The sequence below is a fragment of the Salmo salar genome, chromosome ssa07 (genome assembly GCF_905237065.1).
Source record: "Salmo salar chromosome ssa07, Ssal_v3.1, whole genome shotgun sequence".
Lineage (NCBI taxonomy): Eukaryota > Metazoa > Chordata > Actinopteri > Salmoniformes > Salmonidae > Salmo > Salmo salar.
The window spans coordinates 5,949,235-5,962,039 of record NC_059448.1 but is presented as its reverse complement, the minus strand read 5'-3'; the positions used below and the strand labels follow the sequence as shown (position 1 = coordinate 5,962,039).

General features: G+C 46.2%; 19 non-coding genes and 1 pseudogene across 19 annotated transcripts; all 20 read right to left on the bottom strand.

Moving 5' to 3' along the window:
* Positions 1-12,805, bottom strand: part of LOC123743867 (uncharacterized protein K02A2.6-like) — an 86,335-nt pseudogene that overhangs the window by 54,448 nt on the left and 19,082 nt on the right.
* Positions 505-591, bottom strand: trnay-gua (transfer RNA tyrosine (anticodon GUA)). Its single transcript is given in 2 exon segments — positions 505-540; positions 555-591. It is a non-coding gene; the product is annotated as a tRNA-Tyr (tRNA).
* On the bottom strand, positions 1,183-1,269 carry trnay-gua (transfer RNA tyrosine (anticodon GUA)). The gene is given in 2 exon segments: positions 1,183-1,218; positions 1,233-1,269. It is a non-coding gene; the product is annotated as a tRNA-Tyr (tRNA).
* On the bottom strand, positions 1,861-1,947 carry trnay-gua (transfer RNA tyrosine (anticodon GUA)). The gene is given in 2 exon segments: positions 1,861-1,896; positions 1,911-1,947. It is a non-coding gene; the product is annotated as a tRNA-Tyr (tRNA).
* Positions 2,539-2,625, bottom strand: trnay-gua (transfer RNA tyrosine (anticodon GUA)). Its single transcript is given in 2 exon segments — positions 2,539-2,574; positions 2,589-2,625. It is a non-coding gene; the product is annotated as a tRNA-Tyr (tRNA).
* trnay-gua (transfer RNA tyrosine (anticodon GUA)) lies at positions 3,217-3,303 on the bottom strand. The gene is given in 2 exon segments: positions 3,217-3,252; positions 3,267-3,303. It is a non-coding gene; the product is annotated as a tRNA-Tyr (tRNA).
* On the bottom strand, positions 3,895-3,981 carry trnay-gua (transfer RNA tyrosine (anticodon GUA)). The gene is given in 2 exon segments: positions 3,895-3,930; positions 3,945-3,981. It is a non-coding gene; the product is annotated as a tRNA-Tyr (tRNA).
* Positions 4,573-4,659, bottom strand: trnay-gua (transfer RNA tyrosine (anticodon GUA)). Its single transcript is given in 2 exon segments — positions 4,573-4,608; positions 4,623-4,659. It is a non-coding gene; the product is annotated as a tRNA-Tyr (tRNA).
* Positions 5,251-5,337, bottom strand: trnay-gua (transfer RNA tyrosine (anticodon GUA)). Its single transcript is given in 2 exon segments — positions 5,251-5,286; positions 5,301-5,337. It is a non-coding gene; the product is annotated as a tRNA-Tyr (tRNA).
* Positions 5,929-6,015, bottom strand: trnay-gua (transfer RNA tyrosine (anticodon GUA)). The gene is given in 2 exon segments: positions 5,929-5,964; positions 5,979-6,015. It is a non-coding gene; the product is annotated as a tRNA-Tyr (tRNA).
* trnay-gua (transfer RNA tyrosine (anticodon GUA)) lies at positions 6,607-6,693 on the bottom strand. Its single transcript is given in 2 exon segments — positions 6,607-6,642; positions 6,657-6,693. It is a non-coding gene; the product is annotated as a tRNA-Tyr (tRNA).
* trnay-gua (transfer RNA tyrosine (anticodon GUA)) lies at positions 7,285-7,371 on the bottom strand. The gene is given in 2 exon segments: positions 7,285-7,320; positions 7,335-7,371. It is a non-coding gene; the product is annotated as a tRNA-Tyr (tRNA).
* Positions 7,963-8,049, bottom strand: trnay-gua (transfer RNA tyrosine (anticodon GUA)). Its single transcript is given in 2 exon segments — positions 7,963-7,998; positions 8,013-8,049. It is a non-coding gene; the product is annotated as a tRNA-Tyr (tRNA).
* trnay-gua (transfer RNA tyrosine (anticodon GUA)) lies at positions 8,641-8,727 on the bottom strand. The gene is given in 2 exon segments: positions 8,641-8,676; positions 8,691-8,727. It is a non-coding gene; the product is annotated as a tRNA-Tyr (tRNA).
* Positions 9,319-9,405, bottom strand: trnay-gua (transfer RNA tyrosine (anticodon GUA)). The gene is given in 2 exon segments: positions 9,319-9,354; positions 9,369-9,405. It is a non-coding gene; the product is annotated as a tRNA-Tyr (tRNA).
* trnay-gua (transfer RNA tyrosine (anticodon GUA)) lies at positions 9,997-10,083 on the bottom strand. The gene is given in 2 exon segments: positions 9,997-10,032; positions 10,047-10,083. It is a non-coding gene; the product is annotated as a tRNA-Tyr (tRNA).
* On the bottom strand, positions 10,675-10,761 carry trnay-gua (transfer RNA tyrosine (anticodon GUA)). The gene is given in 2 exon segments: positions 10,675-10,710; positions 10,725-10,761. It is a non-coding gene; the product is annotated as a tRNA-Tyr (tRNA).
* Positions 11,353-11,439, bottom strand: trnay-gua (transfer RNA tyrosine (anticodon GUA)). Its single transcript is given in 2 exon segments — positions 11,353-11,388; positions 11,403-11,439. It is a non-coding gene; the product is annotated as a tRNA-Tyr (tRNA).
* trnay-gua (transfer RNA tyrosine (anticodon GUA)) lies at positions 12,031-12,117 on the bottom strand. Its single transcript is given in 2 exon segments — positions 12,031-12,066; positions 12,081-12,117. It is a non-coding gene; the product is annotated as a tRNA-Tyr (tRNA).
* On the bottom strand, positions 12,709-12,795 carry trnay-gua (transfer RNA tyrosine (anticodon GUA)). The gene is given in 2 exon segments: positions 12,709-12,744; positions 12,759-12,795. It is a non-coding gene; the product is annotated as a tRNA-Tyr (tRNA).

Genomic DNA, 12,805 nt, shown 5'->3' with positions numbered 1-12,805 from the left:
TTGGTGGTTTCGTGGAGATGCTGCCGATTGAACCCAGGTCCTCATTCAAGCAACCAACACTCTCTTCCGCTTAGCTACATCCCCTTTGATTGCAAGTAGTTGCGTTTGGGGATAGAGAAAAAGTGAGCCGACGGTAAAGAATGCTGTTTAGCCCCCTCACTGCGAAATCGCTTTTGCCTTCTCCACGATGTTCTAGTGGTTAGGATTCGGCGCTCTCACCGCCGCATCCCAGGGTTTGTTCCCGGTCAGGGAATAATTTGCTTCTGGGGAAACACTAGGCAAAAATCAAAAACTTGGCACAACTGCAGAAAAAGTTATCCTTGTGTGAGCTGGAGACCGAAGGATTGTTGCAATTTTAAGTACTCTCTGCTGCTCTACCAACATTCCTATCAAAGGTCAACAATTGAAGATTTCGGCACTCAGGGAAAGTTAATTTGTTTGTCAAGCACATGTCAAAGTGCACTGCTGTCAAAACGTTGGCGTAAGCCACAAGAAAATACACAATCCTTCGAGCCGGATTTGAACCAGCGACCTAAGGATTGCTGCACTTTCACCTACAGTCCTCCGCTCTACCAACTGAGCTATCGAAGGTTGTCTAATTTAGACAAATGCCATCACCTAGATGGTCTGAAGTGCTGCAGACACATATGTTCCCGTTAAAAATGTAATCTGCTGAGTTTGGTGGTTTCGTGGAGATGCTGGAGATTGAACCCAGGTCCTCATTCAAGCAACCAACACTCTCTTCCGCTGAGCTACATCCCCTTTGATTGCAAGTAGTTGCGTTTGGGGATAGAGAAAAAGTGAGCCGACGGTAAAGAATGCTGTTTAGCCCCCTCACTGCGAAATCGCTTTTGCCTTCTCCACGATGTTCTCGTGGTTAGGATTCTGCGCTCTCACCGCCGCGTCCCGGGGTTTGTTCCCGGTCAGGGAATAATTTGCTTCTGGGGAAACACTAGGCAAAAATCAAAAACTTGGCACAACTGCAGAAAAAGTTATCCTTGTGTGAGCTGGAGACCGAAGGATTGTTGCAATTTTAAGTACTCTCTGCTGCTCTACCAACATTCCTATCAAAGGTCAACAATTGAAGATTTCGGCACTCAGGGAAAGTTAATTTGTTTGTCAAGCACATGTCAAAGTGCACTGCTGTCAAAACGTTGGCGTAAGCCACAAGAAAATACACAATCCTTCGAGCCGGATTTGAACCAGCGACCTAAGGATTGCTGCACTTTCACCTACAGTCCTCCGCTCTACCAACTGAGCTATCGAAGGTTGTCTAATTTAGACAAATGCCATCACCTAGATGGTCTGAAGTGCTGCAGACACATATGTTCCCGTTAAAAATGTAATCTGCTGAGTTTGGTGGTTTCGTGGAGATGCTGGAGATTGAACCCAGGTCCTCATTCAAGCAACCAACACTATCTTCCGCTTAGCTACATCCCCTTTGATTGCAAGTAGTTGCGTTTGGGGATAGAGAAAAAGTGAGCCGACGGTAAAGAATGCTGTTTAGCCCCCTCACTGCGAAATCGCTTTTGCCTTCTCCACGATGTTCTCGTGGTTAGGATTCTGCGCTCTCACCGCCGCGTCCCGGGGTTTGTTCCCGGTCAGGGAATAATTTGCTTCTGGGGAAACACTAGGCAAAAATCAAAAACTTGGCACAACTGCAGAAAAAGTTATCCTCGTGTGAGCCGGAGACCGAAGGATTGTTGCAATTTTAAGTACTCTCTGCTGCTCTACCAACATTCCTATCAAAGGTCAACAATTGAAGATTTCGGCACTCAGGGAAAGTTAATTTGTTTGTCAAGCACATGTCAAAGTGCACTGCTGTCAAAACGTTGGCGTAAGCCACAAGAAAATACACAATCCTTCGAGCCGGATTTGAACCAGCGACCTAAGGATTGCTGCACTTTCACCTACAGTCCTCCGCTCCACCAACTGAGCAATCGAAGGTTGTCTAATTTAGACAAATGCCATCACCTAGATGGTCTGAAGTGCTGCAGACACATATGTTCCCGTTAAAAATGTAATCTGCTGAGTTTGGTGGTTTCGTGGAGATGCTGGAGATTGAACCCAGGTCCTCATTCAAGCAACCAACACTATCTTCCGCTTAGCTACATCCCCTTTGATTGCAAGTAGTTGCGTTTGGGGATAGAGAAAAAGTGAGCCGACGGTAAAGAATGCTGTTTAGCCCCCTCACTGCGAAATCGCTTTTGCCTTCTCCACGATGTTCTCGTGGTTAGGATTCTGCGCTCTCACCGCCGCGTCCCGGGGTTTGTTCCCGGTCAGGGAATAATTTGCTTCTGGGGAAACACTAGGCAAAAATCAAAAACTTGGCACAACTGCAGAAAAAGTTATCCTCGTGTGAGCTGGAGACCGAAGGATTGTTGCAATTTTAAGTACTCTCTGCTGCTCTACCAACATTCCTATCAAAGGTCAACAATTGAAGATTTCGGCACTCAGGGAAAGTTAATTTGTTTGTCAAGCACATGTCAAAGTGCACTGCTGTCAAAACGTTGGCGTAAGCCACAAGAAAATACACAATCCTTCGAGCCGGATTTGAACCAGCGACCTAAGGATTGCTGCACTTTCACCTACAGTCCTCCGCTCTACCAACTGAGCTATCGAAGGTTGTCTAATTTAGACAAATGCCATCACCTAGATGGTCTGAAGTGCTGCAGACACATATGTTCCCGTTAAAAATGTAATCTGCTGAGTTTGGTGGTTTCGTGGAGATGCTGGAGATTGAACCCAGGTCCTCATTCAAGCAACCAACACTCTCTTCCGCTTAGCTACATCCCCTTTGATTGCAAGTAGTTGCGTTTGGGGATAGAGAAAAAGTGAGCCGACGGTAAAGAATGCTGTTTAGCCCCCTCACTGCGAAATCGCTTTTGCCTTCTCCACGATGTTCTCGTGGTTAGGATTCTGCGCTCTCACCGCCGCGTCCCGGGGTTTGTTCCCGGTCAGGGAATAATTTGCTTCTGGGGAAACACTAGGCAAAAATCAAAAACTTGGCACAACTGCAGAAAAAGTTATCCTTGTGTGAGCTGGAGACCGAAGGATTGTTGCAATTTTAAGTACTCTCTGCTGCTCTACCAACATTCCTATCAAAGGTCAACAATTGAAGATTTCGGCACTCAGGGAAAGTTAATTTGTTTGTCAAGCACATGTCAAAGTGCACTGCTGTCAAAACGTTGGCGTAAGCCACAAGAAAATACACAATCCTTCGAGCCGGATTTGAACCAGCGACCTAAGGATTGCTGCACTTTCACCTACAGTCCTCCGCTCTACCAACTGAGCTATCGAAGGTTGTCTAATTTAGACAAATGCCATCACCTAGATGGTCTGAAGTGCTGCAGACACATATGTTCCCGTTAAAAATGTAATCTGCTGAGTTTGGTGGTTTCGTGGAGATGCTGGAGATTGAACCCAGGTCCTCATTCAAGCAACCAACACTCTCTTCCGCTTAGCTACATCCCCTTTGATTGCAAGTAGTTGCGTTTGGGGATAGAGAAAAAGTGAGCCGACGGTAAAGAATGCTGTTTAGCCCCCTCACTGCGAAATCGCTTTTGCCTTCTCCACGATGTTCTCGTGGTTAGGATTCTGCGCTCTCACCGCCGCGTCCCGGGGTTTGTTCCCGGTCAGGGAATAATTTGCTTCTGGGGAAACACTAGGCAAAAATCAAAAACTTGGCACAACTGCAGAAAAAGTTATCCTCGTGTGAGCTGGTGACCGAAGGATTGTTGCAATTTTAAGTACTCTCTGCTGCTCTACCAACATTCCTATCAAAGGTCAACAATTGAAGATTTCGGCACTCAGGGAAAGTTAATTTGTTTGTCAAGCACATGTCAAAGTGCACTGCTGTCAAAACGTTGGCGTAAGCCACAAGAAAATACACAATCCTTCGAGCCGGATTTGAACCAGCGACCTAAGGATTGCTGCACTTTCACCTACAGTCCTCCGCTCTACCAACTGAGCTATCGAAGGTTGTCTAATTTAGACAAATGCCATCACCTAGATGGTCTGAAGTGCTGCAGACACATATGTTCCCGTTAAAAATGTAATCTGCTGAGTTTGGTGGTTTCGTGGAGATGCTGGAGATTGAACCCAGGTCCTCATTCAAGCAACCAACACTATCTTCCGCTTAGCTACATCCCCTTTGATTGCAAGTAGTTGCGTTTGGGGATAGAGAAAAAGTGAGCCGACGGTAAAGAATGCTGTTTAGCCCCCTCACTGCGAAATCGCTTTTGCCTTCTCCACGATGTTCTCGTGGTTAGGATTCTGCGCTCTCACCGCCGCATCCCGGGGTTTGTTCCCGGTCAGGGAATAATTTGCTTCTGGGGAAACACTAGGCAAAAATCAAAAACTTGGCACAACTGCAGAAAAAGTTATCCTTGTGTGAGCTGGAGACCGAAGGATTGTTGCAATTTTAAGTACTCTCTGCTGCTCTACCAACATTCCTATCAAAGGTCAACAATTGAAGATTTCGGCACTCAGGGAAAGTTAATTTGTTTGTCAAGCACATGTCAAAGTGCACTGCTGTCAAAACGTTGGCGTAAGCCACAAGAAAATACACAATCCTTCGAGCCGGATTTGAACCAGCGACCTAAGGATTGCTGCACTTTCACCTACAGTCCTCCGCTCTACCAACTGAGCTATCGAAGGTTGTCTAATTTAGACAAATGCCATCACCTAGATGGTCTGAAGTGCTGCAGACACATATGTTCCCGTTAAAAATGTAATCTGCTGAGTTTGGTGGTTTCGTGGAGATGCTGGAGATTGAACCCAGGTCCTCATTCAAGCAACCAACACTCTCTTCCGCTTAGCTACATCCCCTTTGATTGCAAGTAGTTGCGTTTGGGGATAGAGAAAAAGTGAGCCGACGGTAAAGAATGCTGTTTAGCCCCCTCACTGCGAAATCGCTTTTGCCTTCTCCACGATGTTCTCGTGGTTAGGATTCTGCGCTCTCACCGCCGCGTCCCGGGGTTTGTTCCCGGTCAGGGAATAATTTGCTTCTGGGGAAACACTAGGCAAAAATCAAAAACTTGGCACAAGTGCAGAAAAAGTTATCCTTGTGTGAGCTGGAGACCGAAGGATTGTTGCAATTTTAAGTACTCTCTGCTGCTCTACCAACATTCCTATCAAAGGTCAACAATTGAAGATTTCGGCACTCAGGGAAAGTTAATTTGTTTGTCAAGCACATGTCAAAGTGCACTGCTGTCAAAACGTTGGCGTAAGCCACAAGAAAATACACAATCCTTCGAGCCGGATTTGAACCAGCGACCTAAGGATTGCTGCACTTTCACCTACAGTCCTCCGCTCTACCAACTGAGCTATCGAAGGTTGTCTAATTTAGACAAATGCCATCACCTAGATGGTCTGAAGTGCTGCAGACACATATGTTCCCGTTAAAAATGTAATCTGCTGAGTTTGGTGGTTTCGTGGAGATGCTGGAGATTGAACCCAGGTCCTCATTCAAGCAACCAACACTATCTTCCGCTTAGCTACATCCCCTTTGATTGCAAGTAGTTGCGTTTGGGGATAGAGAAAAAGTGAGCCGACGGTAAAGAATGCTGTTTAGCCCCCTCACTGCGAAATCGCTTTTGCCTTCTCCACGATGTTCTCGTGGTTAGGATTCTGCGCTCTCACCGCCGCGTCCCGGGGTTTGTTCCCGGTCAGGGAATAATTTGCTTCTGGGGAAACACTAGGCAAAAATCAAAAACTTGGCACAACTGCAGAAAAAGTTATCCTCGTGTGAGCCGGAGACCGAAGGATTGTTGCAATTTTAAGTACTCTCTGCTGCTCTACCAACATTCCTATCAAAGGTCAACAATTGAAGATTTCGGCACTCAGGGAAAGTTAATTTGTTTGTCAAGCACATGTCAAAGTGCACTGCTGTCAAAACGTTGGCGTAAGCCACAAGAAAATACACAATCCTTCGAGCCGGATTTGAACCAGCGACCTAAGGATTGCTGCACTTTCACCTACAGTCCTCCGCTCTACCAACTGAGCTATCGAAGGTTGTCTAATTTAGACAAATGCCATCACCTAGATGGTCTGAAGTGCTGCAGACACATATGTTCCCGTTAAAAATGTAATCTGCTGAGTTTGGTGGTTTCGTGGAGATGCTGGAGATTGAACCCAGGTCCTCATTCAAGCAACCAACACTATCTTCCGCTTAGCTACATCCCCTTTGATTGCAAGTAGTTGCGTTTGGGGATAGAGAAAAAGTGAGCCGACGGTAAAGAATGCTGTTTAGCCCCCTCACTGCGAAATCGCTTTTGCCTTCTCCACGATGTTCTCGTGGTTAGGATTCTGCGCTCTCACCGCCGCGTCCCGGGGTTTGTTCCCGGTCAGGGAATAATTTGCTTCTGGGGAAACACTAGGCAAAAATCAAAAACTTGGCACAACTGCAGAAAAAGTTATCCTCGTGTGAGCCGGAGACCGAAGGATTGTTGCAATTTTAAGTACTCTCTGCTGCTCTACCAACATTCCTATCAAAGGTCAACAATTGAAGATTTCGGCACTCAGGGAAAGTTAATTTGTTTGTCAAGCACATGTCAAAGTGCACTGCTGTCAAAACGTTGGCGTAAGCCACAAGAAAATACACAATCCTTCGAGCCGGATTTGAACCAGCGACCTAAGGATTGCTGCACTTTCACCTACAGTCCTCCGCTCCACCAACTGAGCAATCGAAGGTTGTCTAATTTAGACAAATGCCATCACCTAGATGGTCTGAAGTGCTGCAGACACATATGTTCCCGGTTAAAAATGTAATCTGCTGAGTTTGGTGGTTTCGTGGAGATGCTGGAGATTGAACCCAGGTCCTCATTCAAGCAACCAACACTCTCTTCCGCTTAGCTACATCCCCTTTGATTGCAAGTAGTTGCGTTTGGGGATAGAGAAAAAGTGAGCCGACGGTAAAGAATGCTGTTTAGCCCCCTCACTGCGAAATCGCTTTTGCCTTCTCCACGATGTTCTAGTGGTTAGGATTCTGCGCTCTCACCGCCGCGTCCCGGGGTTGTTCCCGGTCAGGGAATAATTTGCTTCTGGGGAAACACTAGGCAAAAATCAAAAACTTGGCACAACTGCAGAAAAAGTTATCCTTGTGTGAGCTGGAGACCGAAGGATTGTTGCAATTTTAAGTACTCTCTGCTGCTCTACCAACATTCCTATCAAAGGTCAACAATTGAAGATTTCGGCACTCAGGGAAAGTTAATTTGTTTGTCAAGCACATGTCAAAGTGCACTGCTGTCAAAACGTTGGCGTAAGCCACAAGAAAATACACAATCCTTCGAGCCGGATTTGAACCAGCGACCTAAGGATTGCTGCACTTTCACCTACAGTCCTCCGCTCTACCAACTGAGCTATCGAAGGTTGTCGAATTTAGACAAATGCCATCACCTAGATGGTCTGAAGTGCTGCAGACACATATGTTCCCGTTAAAAATGTAATCTGCTGAGTTTGGTGGTTTCGTGGAGATGCTGGAGATTGAACCCAGGTCCTCATTCAAGCAACCAACACTCTCTTCCGCTTAGCTACATCCCCTTTGATTGCAAGTAGTTGCGTTTGGGGATAGAGAAAAAGTGAGCCGACGGTAAAGAATGCTGTTTAGCCCCCTCACTGCGAAATCGCTTTTGCCTTCTCCACGATGTTCTAGTGGTTAGGATTCTGCGCTCTTACCGCCGCGTCCCGGGGTTTGTTCCCGGTCAGGGAATAATTTGCTTCTGGGGAAACACTAGGCAAAAATCAAAAACTTGGCACAACTGCAGAAAAAGTTATCCTCGTGTGAGCTGGAGACCGAAGGATTGTTGCAATTTTAAGTACTCTCTGCTGCTCTACCAACATTCCTATCAAAGGTCAACAATTGAAGATTTCGGCACTCAGGGAAAGTTAATTTGTTTGTCAAGCACATGTCAAAGTGCACTGCTGTCAAAACGTTGGCGTAAGCCACAAGAAAATACACAATCCTTCGAGCCGGATTTGAACCAGGGACCTAAGGATTGCTGCACTTTCACCTACAGTCCTCCGCTCTACCAACTGAGCTATCGAAGGTTGTCTAATTTAGACAAATGCCATCACCTAGATGGTCTGAAGTGCTGCAGACACATATGTTCCCGTTAAAAATGTAATCTGCTGAGTTTGGTGGTTTCGTGGAGATGCTGGAGATTGAACCTAGGTCCTCATTCAAGCAACCAACACTCTCTTCCGCTTAGCTACATCCCCTTTGATTGCAAGTAGTTGCGTTTGGGGATAGAGAAAAAGTGAGCCGACGGTAAAGAATGCTGTTTAGCCCCCTCACTGCGAAATCGCTTTTGCCTTCTCCACGATGTTCTAGTGGTTAGGATTCTGCGCTCTTACCGCCGCGTCCCGGGGTTTGTTCCCGGTCAGGGAATAATTTGCTTCTGGGGAAACACTAGGCAAAAATCAAAAACTTGGCACAACTGCAGAAAAAGTTATCCTCGTGTGAGCCGGAGACCGAAGGATTGTTGCAATTTTAAGTACTCTCTGCTGCTCTACCAACATTCCTATCAAAGGTCAACAATTGAAGATTTCGGCACTCAGGGAAAGTTAATTTGTTTGTCAAGCACATGTCAAAGTGCACTGCTGTCAAAACGTTGGCGTAAGCCACAAGAAAATACACAATCCTTCGAGCCGGATTTGAACCAGCGACCTAAGGATTGCTGCACTTTCACCTACAGTCCTCCGCTCTACCAACTGAGCTATCGAAGGTTGTCTAATTTAGACAAATGCCATCACCTAGATGGTCTGAAGTGCTGCAGACACATATGTTCCCGTTAAAAATGTAATCTGCTGAGTTTGGTGGTTTCGTGGAGATGCTGGAGATTGAACCCAGGTCCTCATTCAAGCAACCAACACTCTCTTCCGCTGAGCTACATCCCCTTTGATTGCAAGTAGTTGCGTTTGGGGATAGAGAAAAAGTGAGCCGACGGTAAAGAATGCTGTTTACCCCCCTCACTGCGAAATCGCTTTTGCCTTCTCCACGATGTTCTCGTGGTTAGGATTCTGCGCTCTCACCGCCGCGTCCCGGGGTTTGTTCCCGGTCAGGGAATAATTTGCTTCTGGGAAAACGCTAGGCAAAAATCAAAAACTTGGCACAAGTGCAGAAAAAGTTATCCTTGTGTGAGCTGGAGACCGAAGGATTGTTGCAATTTTAAGTACTCTCTGCTGCTCTACCAACATTCCTATCAAAGGTCAACAATTGAAGATTTCGGCACTCAGGGAAAGTTAATTTGTTTGTCAAGCACATGTCAAAGTGCACTGCTGTCAAAACGTTGGCGTAAGCCACAAGAAAATACACAATCCTTCGAGCCGGATTTGAACCAGCGACCTAAGGATTGCTGCACTTTCACCTACAGTCCTCCGCTCCACCAACTGAGCAATCGAAGGTTGTCTAATTTAGACAAATGCCATCACCTAGATGGTCTGAAGTGCTGCAGACACATATGTTCCCGTTAAAAATGTAATCTGCTGAGTTTGGTGGTTTCGTGGAGATGCTGGAGATTGAACCCAGGTCCTCATTCAAGCAACCAACACTATCTTCCGCTTAGCTACATCCCCTTTGATTGCAAGTAGTTGCGTTTGGGGATAGAGAAAAAGTGAGCCGACGGTAAAGAATGCTGTTTAGCCCCCTCACTGCGAAATCGCTTTTGCCTTCTCCACGATGTTCTCGTGGTTAGGATTCTGCGCTCTCACCGCCGCATCCCGGGGTTTGTTCCCGGTCAGGGAATAATTTGCTTCTGGGGAAACACTAGGCAAAAATCAAAAACTTGGCACAACTGCAGAAAAAGTTATCCTCGTGTGAGCCGGAGACCGAAGGATTGTTGCAATTTTAAGTACTCTCTGCTGCTCTACCAACATTCCTATCAAAGGTCAACAATTGAAGATTTCGGCACTCAGGGAAAGTTAATTTGTTTGTCAAGCACATGTCAAAGTGCACTGCTGTCAAAACGTTGGCGTAAGCCACAAGAAAATACACAATCCTTCGAGCCGGATTTGAACCAGCGACCTAAGGATTGCTGCACTTTCACCTACAGTCCTCCGCTCTACCAACTGAGCTATCGAAGGTTGTCTAATTTAGACAAATGCCATCACCTAGATGGTCTGAAGTGCTGCAGACACATATGTTCCCGTTAAAAATGTAATCTGCTGAGTTTGGTGGTTTCGTGGAGATGCTGGAGATTGAACCCAGGTCCTCATTCAAGCAACCAACACTCTCTTCCGCTGAGCTACATCCCCTTTGATTGCAAGTAGTTGCGTTTGGGGATAGAGAAAAAGTGAGCCGACGGTAAAGAATGCTGTTTAGCCCCCTCACTGCGAAATCGCTTTTGCCTTCTCCACGATGTTCTAGTGGTTAGGATTCTGCGCTCTCACCGCCGCGTCCCGGGGTTTGTTCCCGGTCAGGGAATAATTTGCTTCTGGGGAAACACTAGGCAAAAATCAAAAACTTGGCACAACTGCAGAAAAAGTTATCCTTGTGTGAGCTGGAGACCGAAGGATTGTTGCAATTTTAAGTACTCTCTGCTGCTCTACCAACATTCCTATCAAAGGTCAACAATTGAAGATTTCGGCACTCAGGGAAAGTTAATTTGTTTGTCAAGCACATGTCAAAGTGCACTGCTGTCAAAACGTTGGCGTAAGCCACAAGAAAATACACAATCCTTCGAGCCGGATTTGAACCAGCGACCTAAGGATTGCTGCACTTTCACCTACAGTCCTCCGCTCTACCAACTGAGCTATCGAAGGTTGTCTAATTTAGACAAATGCCATCACCTAGATGGTCTGAAGTGCTGCAGACACATATGTTCCCGTTAAAAATGTAATCTGCTGAGTTTGGTGGTTTCGTGGAGATGCTGGAGATTGAACCCAGGTCCTCATTCAAGCAACCAACACTATCTTCCGCTTAGCTACATCCCCTTTGATTGCAAGTAGTTGCGTTTGGGGATAGAGAAAAAGTGAGCCGACGGTAAAGAATGCTGTTTAGCCCCCTCACTGCGAAATCGCTTTTGCCTTCTCCACGATGTTCTCGTGGTTAGGATTCTGCGCTCTCACCGCCGCGTCCCGGGGTTTGTTCCCGGTCAGGGAATAATTTGCTTCTGGGGAAACACTAGGCAAAAATCAAAAACTTGGCACAACTGCAGAAAAAGTTATCCTCGTGTGAGCTGGAGACCGAAGGATTGTTGCAATTTTAAGTACTCTCTGCTGCTCTACCAACATTCCTATCAAAGGTCAACAATTGAAGATTTCGGCACTCAGGGAAAGTTAATTTGTTTGTCAAGCACATGTCAAAGTGCACTGCTGTCAAAACGTTGGCGTAAGCCACAAGAAAATACACAATCCTTCGAGCCGGATTTGAACCAGCGACCTAAGGATTGCTGCACTTTCACCTACAGTCCTCCGCTCTACCAACTGAGCTATCGAAGGTTGTCTAATTTAGACAAATGCCATCACCTAGATGGTCTGAAGTGCTGCAGACACATATGTTCCCGTTAAAAATGTAATTTGCTGAGTTTGGTGGTTTCGTGGAGATGCTGGAGATTGAACCCAGGTCCTCATTCAAGCAACCAACACTATCTTCCGCTTAGCTACATCCCCTTTGATTGCAAGTAGTTGCGTTTGGGGATAGAGAAAAAGTGAGCCGACGGTAAAGAATGCATTTTAGCCCCCTCACTGCGAAATCGCTTTTGCCTTCTCCACGATGTTCTCGTGGTTAGGATTCTGCGCTCTCACCGCCGCGTCCCGGGGTTTGTTCCCGGTCAGGGAATAATTTGCTTCTGGGGAAACACTAGGCAAAAATCAAAAACTTGGCACAACTGCAGAAAAAGTTATCCTCGTGTGAGCCGGAGACCGAAGGATTGTTGCAATTTTAAGTACTCTCTGCTGCTCTACCAACATTCCTATCAAAGGTCAACAATTGAAGATTTCGGCACTCAGGGAAAGTTAATTTGTTTGTCAAGCACATGTCAAAGTGCACTGCTGTCAAAACGTTGGCGTAAGCCACAAGAAAATACACAATCCTTCGAGCCGGATTTGAACCAGCGACCTAAGGATTGCTGCACTTTCACCTACAGTCCTCCGCTCTACCAACTGAGCTATCGAAGGTTGTCGAATTTAGACAAATGCCATCACCTAGATGGTCTGAAGTGCTGCAGACACATATGTTCCCGTTAAAAATGTAATCTGCTGAGTTTGGTGGTTTCGTGGAGATGCTGGAGATTGAACCCAGGTCCTCATTCAAGCAACCAACACTCTCTTCCGCTTAGCTACATCCCCTTTGATTGCAAGTAGTTGCGTTTGGGGATAGAGAAAAAGTGAGCCGACGGTAAAGAATGCTGTTTAGCCCCCTCACTGCGAAATCGCTTTTGCCTTCTCCACGATGTTCTAGTGGTTAGGATTCTGCGCTCTTACCGCCGCGTCCCGGGGTTTGTTCCCGGTCAGGGAATAATTTGCTTCTGGGGAAACACTAGGCAAAAATCAAAAACTTGGCACAACTGCAGAAAAAGTTATCCTCGTGTGAGCCGGTGACCGAAGGATTGTTGCAATTTTAAGTACTCTCTGCTGCTCTACCAACATTCCTATCAAAGGTCAACAATTGAAGATTTCGGCACTCAGGGAAAGTTAATTTGTTTGTCAAGCACATGTCAAAGTGCACTGCTGTCAAAACGTTGGCGTAAGCCACAAGAAAATACACAATCCTTCGAGCCGGATTTGAACCAGCGACCTAAGGATTGCTGCACTTTCACCTACAGTCCTCCGCTCTACCAACTGAGCTATCGAAGGTTGTCGGATT